The sequence below is a fragment of the Megalops cyprinoides genome, chromosome 14 (genome assembly GCF_013368585.1).
Source record: "Megalops cyprinoides isolate fMegCyp1 chromosome 14, fMegCyp1.pri, whole genome shotgun sequence".
Taxonomy (NCBI): domain Eukaryota; kingdom Metazoa; phylum Chordata; class Actinopteri; order Elopiformes; family Megalopidae; genus Megalops; species Megalops cyprinoides.
The window spans coordinates 11,428,108-11,440,960 of NC_050596.1; positions in this window are offsets into that span (position 1 = coordinate 11,428,108).

Sequence of the window (12,853 nt, forward strand, 5' to 3'; positions counted from 1 at the left end):
CATTATATTAAATTAAAGCACTTCTGGGGGCTGATTGCATCATGCTGATCAAAGCTATTCAACAAATAAATTGTGCCAATGCACTATACAATGACTCTTACTGGATTCCACATTGCAGTTCTATGGCATAAGATGTGAAGTATTACCCGTGTCCTTTTCAGGCATATGGTTCTTCCTGTTGATGTAAAAGGGTCAGTATTTCTCAGTTATCACACAAAAGCCTATTCCATTCCTGGATATGAAAATGATCGAGCTTTCCCAGTCGGCTAGAGGATGCTCATTGTCATTTCTGTCGTGTTCTGGAAAACCTCCAGCGAAAAATTTCCCAAGATATAACTAGCCACACTGATTACTGATGCCCTCAAGCTTATCAAATTAATCTGCCTACTCTTCCACTGTGAAATACACAAATGTTATATGCCTGGTAATTTCTCTTTCGCAAACAGCTGTAAACAGCTGTTTTGGTGTCATGTTTTTTTCCATTTGATGGCATGAAAATACTTTTTTTTCTGAGGTTTTCTTTATGAGAAATTCTGGCCACTCTGTCAGTATGCCAAAATTCCCTTCATGACACAAAATTGCGTTTTTTTTTTTTTGTTGTTGTTGTTTTTTGGCAGATTTTCATACAGGGAAGTAACCCCATCTAATAAGTAAACGTGTACCCCGGTGTTGCCATCCTGATTCCTGGTCCTCTTCCATCCCGAAGGTGTTCTGAGGTTCCTGTTGACTGACCAAGAGTGCACAAGTGCTTGATCCAGAGCCAAGGCCTCGCCCCTTCCCCAGGCCTGTCTTGATTTCCTTTCAAAGATCTGAAATGATTGGGTAGATACCAGCAACATGGTAATAGCTCCACCTAGCCCTCTGGTAGGCTTCTGCCATATAGCATACACCTATTCATTCCTGTCAGATCTGTAAGGGGGAATCAAGAAAGGCCTTGGAGAAGGAGCTTGGGTGTGGCTCTGGATGCAGCCTCCTTTGGTGTGACACTAGTCTACAGGAAGTGACATCACCTTTCTCCTAAAATCACTATACACATGATGCAACAGTCTGCTGTTGTGGAGATCTGACTGGGTCTTTTTACTAGTGGTTGTATGTTGTGCAGTAAGAGAATCTGTTAATAAAAACCACTCAATAATATATTCAGTGTACCTACCAATACCACTACCCCAACCCCCCCCCCCCCCCCCCCCCGTGCCCCCAGTCATATTATAGTCCCATAGTTATCTGTCACCTCTGATGCAATCATTTTTGGCCCTTTATTCTCAAATGTTTCAACATGATGGGGTGTTATTGTTTACCATTCATGATGGTGATATGTGTATGTGTGCAGACATAACTATCAAATTAATAAATAATGTATGTTATACTTTGAGAGTGCAGGTTGTTTTCTGTGGTTTATAACGGAGATGCTAGAGCCACAGTCTGAAAGCTGTAAGGCAATTTGGCAGAAGCCAGTGGAGTCTGGGGAGCCTGAAGTAAGTAAAAACAGTAAAAACGAATCACCTGCTAATGTGTGATCCTTAATTAAACCAGAAAACATGTTAATCACACAAAGTGCTTTAAAAATATTTTCAGGGCAATTATTGCTTTGAAGCATGCCTCACCACCTTCAAGCTCACCGGCAGCCATTGGAGAAAGAACCTCGCTATGAAGGATTCCCACGTTACAGATGGTGTTTTGTGTGAAAGCAAAATTAACCAATAATTGGTGGTTAAATTAAAGGTTGTGGAGTGTTATTGCCAGAACCGTTCGATTTGCTGTTGCAGACTTGCTGATGATTTCCTGACCCTTTCCTTTTGTAATGTCCTCTTTCGCTGTAAAGCTTGAGGTGAATTCCTGCTGCCTCTGCTCCCTCAAGGTCAGTGCTTAGTGAGATAATGGAAGACCCTGATGTGATTCAAACAGAAAATGTCAATCTTGGGGGTGATGACTCTCACTCCTCTCTCTCTCTCGCTCTCTCTCTCACTCGCTCTCTCTATCTCTCTCTTGCTCTCTCTCTTTCTCTCTCTCTTGCGCGCTCTCTCTCTCTTTCTCACTCTCTCTCTCTCTTTCTCACTCTCTCTCTCTCTCTTTCTCTCTCTGTGCTCATAGTGTATTGTGTAAGAAGGAGAGCTGGTGAATCTGTCCATAGTAAGGCAATTGTGTCTTTTTTCTTTTCTTGTCATTCTTCTCCCTTATGTAATCCACAACACAGCTATGTGTGATAGATTCAGGCCTTGACAGTCAATGACATCTTCCTTGGATTGATTTACTACTAAAACAAGGTGATCAGAGTCAAAAGACTGTCTGTATTTCACACCCAACTCCCCACACAGTGTTGCCCCCCCTCTTCCCTTACCAAGGGTTTGAATGAGGGACAGTGATTGGGTGGCTGCGAGAGACCCTGGGGCACATGAATCTCCATGCAGGTTCATAGGTGAACCACTGAAGCCTGTTATTCATTCCTGCCCCTCTGCTACATTTCAGACTTGAATCAGATTTGGAAGAATCGTCTGCCTCAGTCTTCAGTTACATCTGTGTTGTCTGTTGAGAATATCATCCTCGAGTTCTTTCAGAAAATCCCTTTCCCTCCACAAAAGTTAAATTCCTTTAATTGAGGAATCTTGTTGGCTGTTTTTTTTTTTTTGGGGTGGGGGTGTCACTGTAACAGGAGAAATTAGAAAAATGACACTGTTTTTGCCCTCTTTCAAAGTACAAAGTAGGCTAAGACTTGGCCTAGACAGTGACCTGCAAACCTAGTCTCACGTAACTGCACATTTCTCCCCCCGAAGAGGAATATAGCAATGCAGTACAGTAGCAAGCACAAACTACAGGCCTCCAGCACATTCAATCTGATTAGAGCTAATTAGAGCACGCTAAATAGCAGCTGTGCTTGGAGTGGAATTTCCTTACAAATATTTCTCTATTGTTGTCAAATATGCCTGACATACTTTCTTATCCTGCCTTACCACCACACATCACCACACATTGCAAGCTAGGTGTGAGCAGCTCCCCTTGTATAAATGATGAGGGCGGTGGTGTTTACCAGTAATAATGGTGGTGTGGTGGAGGGCAGCAGTGTGGCGTAGTGGTAAGGAGCAGAGCTTGTAACTGAAAGGTTGCTGGTTTGATTCCCTGCTGGGGCACTGCTGCTGTACCCTTGGGCAAGGTAATTTACCTACAATTACCCTCAGTAAATATCCAGCTGTATAAATGGATAAAATCGTAACCTACTGTATGTAAGTTGCTCTGGATAAGAGCGTCTGCTAAATGACAACAATGTAATGAAATGTAATGGCTGGCACAGGTGACTCTCTGTTTGCAGCGTGTTCCGGGGTCTTCTTTTCCCAGAATCCCCTGTGCAGATTGACAAGTTCTTGAAGTTCCTGTGTGGCTGACAACAGGCATGTATACATTGTTTACCGCTGGCAGTATGGAATCGTCTGAATTAGAGAAAAGTGCTTTGACCCCGTGACAGAGAACAGAAGGTAAATGTTTGTGGCATGTGCCACAGGGGTACTTTCATCAGAATGGTTCTGAAGGTGTAGCTGTTGCGTGCAGAGCGGTTACACTGAAATGTCCTGCTCTTGTTTGGACTCAGATTGTCTCCTGTTGTTTCACTTTGCATGTCGCTCTCAGTTGGCGATGTGAAGTCACTGTGCCGCACAGCCTCTCATCGTTTCCTGCAAGCCTTGGGTCTATTTAAGGGGTTTTACATTGAAATGAGTTGATCTATAATTTAAGGAACTCCTAAGACTGCATGCTTTTGTCAGTTGCTTCAGTAATCTGACATTTATGGGTCTTTTATTTCCTCCTCATCAAATACTAACAACTGCAAAAGCCAGAAAAAGGATTTTTTTCCCAATGTTTGATTCATGATGCCGTCATCGTACATATTGAACATTCTCTGTGGTCCATAAACTGAAATGATTTTCAAAGAGAGATGCGGCTGGGGAATGCTGGGATATTCCAGAGCAGTAAAGGTGACTTGCTGGTATGGGTGAGGTTTATCTCACACCTGAGTTGTACCTCATACTCCTTGAGTCTAAGCTGCTGTAGAATCTATGTAACTGACCAGCAGTTAGGATGAAGGAGAGCAGGCTCTGAACTCCCAGAATGCACTGGAGGGGAGATGGGGGGGTGTGTCAGTAGCTGTGAGCGGCCCTCACAGGGACATGGGGAGAAGTGTATGAGTCACTATCAATAGATAAGCTCAGTTTAACATATAGAAAAACATCACCATCAGTTAGTTTAGCATATAGAGAACAGAGAAACCTCTCTATCCATCAGGCTAGCATTCATGCATCAATTCATCACTAGTTAGTTTGCATACAGAGATTACCTCAGCATTAAGGAAGATAGCATCTGGAAGTTATATGTCATAAGTCTCTGAAAGGCACCTTTTGATCATTATTTGTCAGTCAGGTTGAACCGGTCCAGCAAGGCCAACTGAAGGGAGAGACAGCACTATACAGGGAAAGCTTCCCTCCGTTACTCACACCTTTCAAAACAGTGGTGTCTCAGAGCGGAGGGACAAACCCAATAATAACCACAAACCCTGGGAAAATGGAGGTTACAGTGCACAGCCAACTCACCAGCGCCAAGGACCATCGAAACAGTTTCACCCTAACAAACAACAGGACATTGAAACGCATGCATGTGTGTGTATGTGTGTGTATGAATTGGCATGTGTGCATAGAATATGAGTGTGCATGTGTGTGTGCCTGAGAAAATGTGTTTGTGTTGGTGTGTGAGTGGGAGAGAGAGAGTGCATGTGGGTGGAGGAGAGCTTTCTGTTCAAACAGGGAGGACATTACAGCAGTGGGAAATGTTTGCCCAGTTTTTCAAATGCTTGGTAAGCTTTTTAGCAAACAAGGCTGATATTTTGATTTCTCTGGAAGAATTTTAAATGTGTACTTTAAGCATTCTTGCAGCCAATTCACCTTTTATGTAGACCTGGTCTGTCAAGTGTACTGTACTGTACCTCACTGCTTGATTTATTATTTGGAAATGTTTCAATGCTGCTGTGCTGCTGTAAGCACAAAGGCTCTCTGAAAGCATCTCATTAACTCGGATCATTATGAAAGCAAGAGATGATGATTAGCTGCTGATGTCTGTAGGTGCGTGGCACAGTGGTGTTTTCATGAGTCATTCTCTTTGTTTAAGAGCAGTCACATGGTCACGCTTCCTCCTGGTGGAAACTGGAGCTACATTCAAGGTGGGGACACCTGAGTCATGAAAGCAAACAGAAAAATTTCCCTGGCACTTTAAATGAGTTTTAGAGGAGTTGATGTTGGATGTGCTGGCAGGGGTCCATGAAGTTGAATCAGGTGAGACAGCGGAGGTGTGCCAGACAGATGAGGCTGATCCGCCAGACCGCAGTGAGGTGAAGGTGACTAGTGTCCTGCGTTTGCCTCTCAGTTAGCCGATGTTCTAACACAGGTGAAGCACTTACACAGATGACAGACTGATGCAGGCAATGCAGTGATTCTCTCCATCAGGTGACGGACTCATTCTCTCCGCTACACTCCCTCTTTCCCCAGCGTGGTAGTGATTTTGTTCATCTCTAAGACTGACAAACACGAAATACGAAAGAAAAAACTTGATTGCGGCTCAGTGTTGGTAATTCAAAGTTAACCCAAAGGAGACTGCAGTGAATCTCATCATTGGCCACATGCTCTGATACAGGATCACTGTGTGTGTGTGTGTGTGTGTGGTGCTATGACACGGAAACACTTTAAAGTGCGGCAGCATGAAGGTGATCTTCCTTCAGGCCTCGCTGGTCACTAACAAACAGGCAAGCAAATGTAGAGTGATTACCAAAGTAATTATGCCAGTGTTTATTAAGGAAATTAGTACTGGACTAAGGTAATTGACACTGGTGTTCTCTGAGTCTTCTTCATGAAACGGTCACTTTGCTGTGGATGTCGAATGTTCAGTTGACGTCATCTTCCTCCTCTGGCTTAACCGCTGCTTTTGAAGACCTTCAATGAAAAAGCAAAGGTCCATTGTCTCATGAATTTCTCAAAAAGACACATTTTTCAAAAGTAAGCCTTGCAGACTGGAAGATTTCTGTCTCCTAATAGGATTAAAACAGGTGTTATTATTGCCCATTATTGCAATGCGTTTGCATCCACTGCAACCCTCTTGAAGACAGTGGAGTTAGTGCCAGAGTCAGTCCTACATCAGCGACAAATTAACATTGAACATTAACATTTTTTGGCCAACACACCAGAGAATGATTAGATTTCTGCATAATTTCTTTGTGTGCGTGGGATGATTATGATATTCTGACAATCAGTGGATGACACATCAGGTCCCTGAACCTCTGTCCTCATTAAAGACGGCTTGACACTCTCTGCAAGGAGGAGAGGCCATAACACCAATGCCCCGGCCAATATCACGGCCAGTTTAATTGATGAATTCATGAATTCAAATCCCTGCGCTTTTGTGCAAGCGTTTCTGTGGTCGTGACTGTTCTGATGCACAGCATGCGTGGCGTTTTAACGTGGGCAATGCGACAGTGCTGAGTGGCATCCTACCCCCCCCCCCCCCCCCCAACATGTTTTGATGTTTGATGAAAGACACTTCATGTATAAAATCCATTATTGAGAATGCTTTAAGCTCAGAACACACTATGCATGAAATGCAAGCATGCAATTAGGACGTGTATACAATAAAGGCAGTTAATCACATTGGTTAACACACAATACCACTGTAAGAGCTTTGTGCTGTAAGTATTTGTACTGCACTGTTATCATTGCTAACAGCACCTTATGCATGCATACATTGCGTTACGGGCTGTGGTTTTGTTTCCGCTCTAGAACACAGGCTGTGATGGTGATGTGGGAGACAGGCAGGCTGTCTGCTGTAAGATCCTACCCCAGGCTCTGCCACAGACGGGGGGGAGAGGGACCGAGCGCCACGGCAACACTGACTCACACACTGCCTGTAGAGAGGGAATCTTTATGGAGCTGGGATGACAATACTGATCTCCGTCAGAGATCCCCCGCAATCCATGCCCTCTGGTCTGCAGGGGTGCCCGGAATGCATTGTGAGAGAGAGAGGGAGAGAGAGAGGGGAGGGGGCAAAGGGAGAGAGAGACAGAGTGTGAGAGACACGTGTGTGGGAGAGAAGGAAACTGAGAGAGGGAAGTTTTATTTCAGGAAACTCCGGTCCGTGAAGGTTAAGTTTTCAGCGGTGACTCACAAAGCAGGAACAATGACTGCTGTTCATCTGGACGGGCTGTGCATGGCCTGACCGTGGCGACAATGACGATGATTATGGCGAAGATGATGATGACTATAATGACGAAGAAGAAGACGATGATGGTGGTGGTGATAGTAATGTTGTTACTGCTGCCGATGACAATGGTGATGCCGGTGATTACACACGGTCGAATCAAGGCAGCAGCAAGATGCAATTATGTAGACAATGATGCAAATGGAGTTGTGATGATGCTGATGATGCACGATAAAGGTCTATTGTGGGATTAAGTCATTAAATCACGCATTAAATCATTTATTTGCTTAATAAAAATCCTTATCCTGCCTGATTTGCAGAGATTCACATTTTACATATTCGTTTATATGGTGGGATATTTATGGAAGCAGTTCTGAATGTATATTTTGTGGGATTTGAACTTGCAGTTGGCAGGTTTAGTATGAGCATATATGCAAATATGTGTCTATGCATATGTGTATGTAGGATTCCCGAGGCAATCAATCAATTGCTTGTCCAAGGTGTGTGGGAGAGAAGGTTATGGATCAGAGAAAAATGGTTGAATTCCAAGCAAAATTAGTAATTAGGCATGTTGGTATGGACATGCTAAGGACTTGAAACTGTGTCTTGATATGAAAGATTAACTTGTTCAAAAAAGATTTTGCGGTAGAAGGACGGTGGACAGCAGAAACAGACCTGGATGTTGCCCGAAAATACGATCCTTTCTAAGGATCACCTGGCCAAATACTGCCTGTATGGCTGGATTTCCCTGGCTCATTGCTGCCCTCTTGTGGCAAATTGTGTCGGTACAATAACCCCCGAGCAAGCGCATTAAATTCTTTCTGCCCGGCAACAGTAACACAGTGCAGACTATATAAACCACCTCCCATGACAGAGGCTTAAAGAAAAAGATGAAAATATAGTGCTGTAACCCCATCACCCAATGAAAGCACTGTTAAAGTCACATAAAAAGCACACTGTGCACTCATTTCTCCCTGCCTGCCGAGTAACACCAGTATCATTCTGAGGGTGTTTCTGGCCAGCACTCAGCCTGATCTGGCCTGAAAGCCACCCCCTGCAATGAGCAGTTGCCAGACTCTCCAGTTTCATGCGCACAAGTTATGCAACCGCAAAACAGCACGCATCAGGGCCAAAGGCCGGTCTTTCACAAGCCCCCATGGAACACACAAACGGGTCTCCATTTCTGATCAGAAGCGTTATGAAACAGATGTTTGGCAGCATTATGGGCAGGCACACCTGATCAGGTGGTTCCGGTGCGGAGCCATTTTCTTTCTCTCACAGTAGTGGACTTACCCAGAATTCATTTCTGTGGGGCAGTCAGCAGAGGGTAGTTCTGAGGGAGCGGCAGTTACTGTGGGCAGGGAAGCGGGTGCCAGAGAAGGGCAGGGTGGCTAAGACGGGGCAATAACCAACCCCTGTCATGAGATAGAGATTTCCACTGACACCAGCAGGGTATGGGCGGCAGTGTAGCATAGTGGTTAAGGCACAGGACTTGTAACTGAAACGTTGCTGGTTCAATTCCCCACTGGGGCATTGCTACTGTACACTTAATCCATTGTAAGAAACATTGTAAGAAAAAACTAACCTATGTAAGTTGCTCTGGATAAGAGTGTCAGCTAAATGCCAATAATGTGTTATAATAATGTAATGGGGGTGACCATGTCACTGAGTTTCAGATATATGTCACACACGCATGAAGCGCCTGCAGCACAGGCTGTTAATGTTACAAATTATAGTGTCAAACATGTCCTTTTTTCAGCAGTCAGGTTAAAACAGGAAAGGTAATTCTATTTGATTTGATTTTGAAACATTAGCCTTGCTTTTTTGATTTTTTCTGCACATTCACAGATCTTTAAATCACATGGACGGGTTATCCACATTTGTCCTGGCTTGCACTCGGTGGGTGGGGGACACACAATAGAAGTCATTGCAAAGCATAAAGGATTTGGTTTCAGCTGAGAAAACAGAATCATAAGGAAAGGGACTGCTCTATCACACCATCATACATCCACTACTAGGATCTGTCATTTTACAATGTTCTCAGCCCCCAACTGTGCGTGACAGTGGAAAAGCAAACATCATTGCTAACGACATTGTGCGTCTCCTCCGCATGGCTGTTTTATAAAATCACTGTCGGGGGAGAGGAATGGCTGTTACCACTGTAAAACAGCCAGGGGCAGTGAAAGCTTTATTCTCAGGGCCATTCAACCATTACACAACAAACAGCAGTTGTGATGTATGGTCTCAGTATTGTCCTACTCTGCTTCCTTGACTGCTCTTGCATAGCTTACGTTTTTATTACAGATTGTCCCAGGTGAGCTGTGAAATGTATTTCCTCTTGGGAGGGCAATAAAACGAAGAGGGCGGAAAAAAAGCTTCAAAAGGGCAGCGCAGGATGAGACCTGGATGTGGTCAAGACAGGTTTATGCTGCGGAAATCATTCATGAACACGCAGCTGCGATGTGTTCCACAAGTTTACCAGCAGGTGGCGATAGACGCATTTAGCTCCCAACTTTTCTACAGAACAGATTTTGAAAGACTTGCATTATCTTGTTCTGTTGACATGAGTGTAACAGGAGTGTAACATTTACGCAAAATCATAAATAAAATAATTAGAATACAACTAGGTATCCACTAGCAAAGCCCTGTGTAATGGTGTTTCAGTATTTTGATGCAGAGTTTCACCAGGTTAAAAATGTAAACCACTCTCAACCAGGGTGATTTTTGCCAGGGTCATTTTTGACACAGAAAAAGTTCTATCAGGAGCCGGATTAAAAGCTTACCTCACATTTACTGTCATTCCCCTCCACGAAAACAAATGATTGACCTTGCACCTTAATGCAACATAATGTCTTAAATGGTAACTTCACAGAAAATCTGAAACAAACCTTTTCATAGCAGCAGTGTGGTGTAATGATAAGGAGCCAGGCTCATAATGCAAAGGCTGATGGGTGGACTCCCCACTGGGGCACTTCTGTTGTACCCCTGGGCAAAAGACTTCACCCAGAATTCTCTCAGTAAATACCCAGCTATATAAACGGATAACATACTAACATTTCCAACCCTCACCTTATTCTGTTGCACTTCATCTTATAGCACTTATCGGTTCACCTTTCTGTCTGCATTATCTTGCTTTATCCCTTACAGCTCCCTTAGCACTTCGCGCCTACTACAAGGCGTCCTTTCATACTGTAGCTTGAATGTATTCCTCGTATTGTAAGTCGCTTTGGATAAAAGCGTCTGCTAAATGAGTAAATGTAAATGTAAATGTAATGTGTAAGTACTTTAACCACACAAGTTGCTCTGGACAAGAGCATCTCCCAAGCAACTCGGGGAATGTATATTGGTACGTATATTAGAAAAGTGAGCACCATGATTCACTGCGATGACCGTATCCTTTATGCTCGGAGCATGTTTTGCTGGAGAGGAACAAAGAGTCATTGTTTTTTCTTTATCGTTGTTGTAGGTCATCCCCAAGGGCTCCTCATTGTTTACACCGAACATGCGCTACACAATGTGCACTCGCTCGCACAATAACAAGGTCACAATGGATGGCCACAAGAAGTGGAGCCTCCTCCTTTTCCCCCCTCATCCGCTCTGGCTAGGGCCCACTCAGATGCTTGCATCAGGTTCCTGCATGGTAACAACTGTATAGATGAGCGTAATGCTGTCTTCACTGAGAACAGAAGTGATGTCCCTATCAGGCTTAGAAACACCTAAATAAGTAATTAGTGATGACATAAGCTGGAAGGCATGATCTGCATGCACATTGCTGTGAAGAGGACAAGATTATTTCTGCTTATTTGTTGTATGAGTAGTCTGTTTTAGTCTAAGTCACCTTCATTAAAATGGCTGCTGTCCTTTTCTCCCCCCTGTAATTATTGACTACAGTCAATGGTGCAAAAAATCGCTGTAGAGCAAATGAGGGTCTCACAGTGTGACATCAGTGCAAATCCACCCAGTCGTCACAGCAACAGCTGAACACCAGTGTTTATACATGTCCCCATATTACATTATTGGCATTTAGCAGCAAGGCCGATGTCAGTTATATCTAGCATTACGGTGTTAATGACTACAGTGTTCATGTCTGAACTGGACACCCACAATGCAGTTGCAAATTACATTACATTATTGGCATTTAGCAGATGCTCTTATCCAGAGCGACTTATATAGATTACATCTTTTTTTTTTTCCGTGTTACCCATTTATACAGCTGGATATTTACTGAGGAAATTCTGGGCTAAGTACATTGCCCAAGGGTACAACAGCAGTGCCAAAGTGGGGAATTGAAAGGTTGCCGGTTCGAGTCCTGCTTCATTAATGACTAACTGATGGAATCATTCTTTTTCCAAGCATCTATAGCCCTAGTAATCCTTTCATGTGAATAAATGGAGAGAGATGCATTTGTTTTCCTGTGTACCTAAACCCACCGACTGGTACAGCACCTGGACAAAATTTCAAGCAGGGAAAACTATTTTCAGATCTTTTATTTCAAATAGAAAATAAGTTAAATATAATATTTTACCGTACAAATATACATAATGTGATAATGCAGCATTTGTGTCTGGTGACCCTACACAGGACATGGTAAACAGAAGTTACACGGATGGTACAGTTCACACAGAAATAACATGTTAATCACAAAAAGAAAAAAAAAGTTCTATAACATTTAAAGGCCTCAATTGGACACTGATCCTCAAACACAGCTCAACTTTTACTTGAGACAACCATACAAGTACACAGAAGTCAAAAACGTATACAGCTTAGAAAAAAAAAAGAAAAAAATGAGTTCAATCCCTACCTGATACCTACTGACAAAAGATATATTATACTTACTCAAACACAATGTATAGGTTTTACACGTTTGATATATTGCATTTTGCATATTTTGATTGACAAGTCAAGCAACAATTTAGTTTGGGCTGTAAAATGCATATTCAAAGTGTGAGGTCTTTTACCTTGGAGCGTTGATGAATAGTAACATCCAGTTGGCTTGACAGGAGGACAAATATACATATATATATAAATATATACCACACAATTGATGTAATACAGATATCATCCCCCCCCAAAACATAACAATTTTGTAAATTCATTTGACCATTCTGGTTTGGTATCCCCAGCTTTAACTGATCAATCTGATTGATTTGAGAAAAGCATTTCATTTTAGAGGGTCAATGTAAGCTCTTCAACTGCAGGATGTTTAAATGGATACAATGATACATTTCAGAATAATTTCTTACTTCACAAACAAACAAAAAAAAAGAACAAGTAGGAAATTGAACTCATTTCACCCAGTGAACTGTATGAAGGTGGTGAAAGACAGCTTTGTTCCAGGACAGCTACAGACCTGCAGGTTTCCACGCACGTCTTTCACTCGGTAGCAACCATACGAGCTGCTGCTCGCTGGTTTCACCGGGTCATCAACATGGTGGCAGCCACGTTCCTGCCCTGGCGATTTGTGAGGTCTCTGCCCATCCCCAAACTGTGGCAAAGAGGTTCCAAAGTTGCACCTTCTCCCAAAACCCCAGTTTAGAGACGATAATCCAGGTGTGGGTAAACTAAGTAGGGAAGTGAACCAATGATGCTCCAATGTTAAATGAGCACGCAAATCCCACTCAAGGCCACTTGT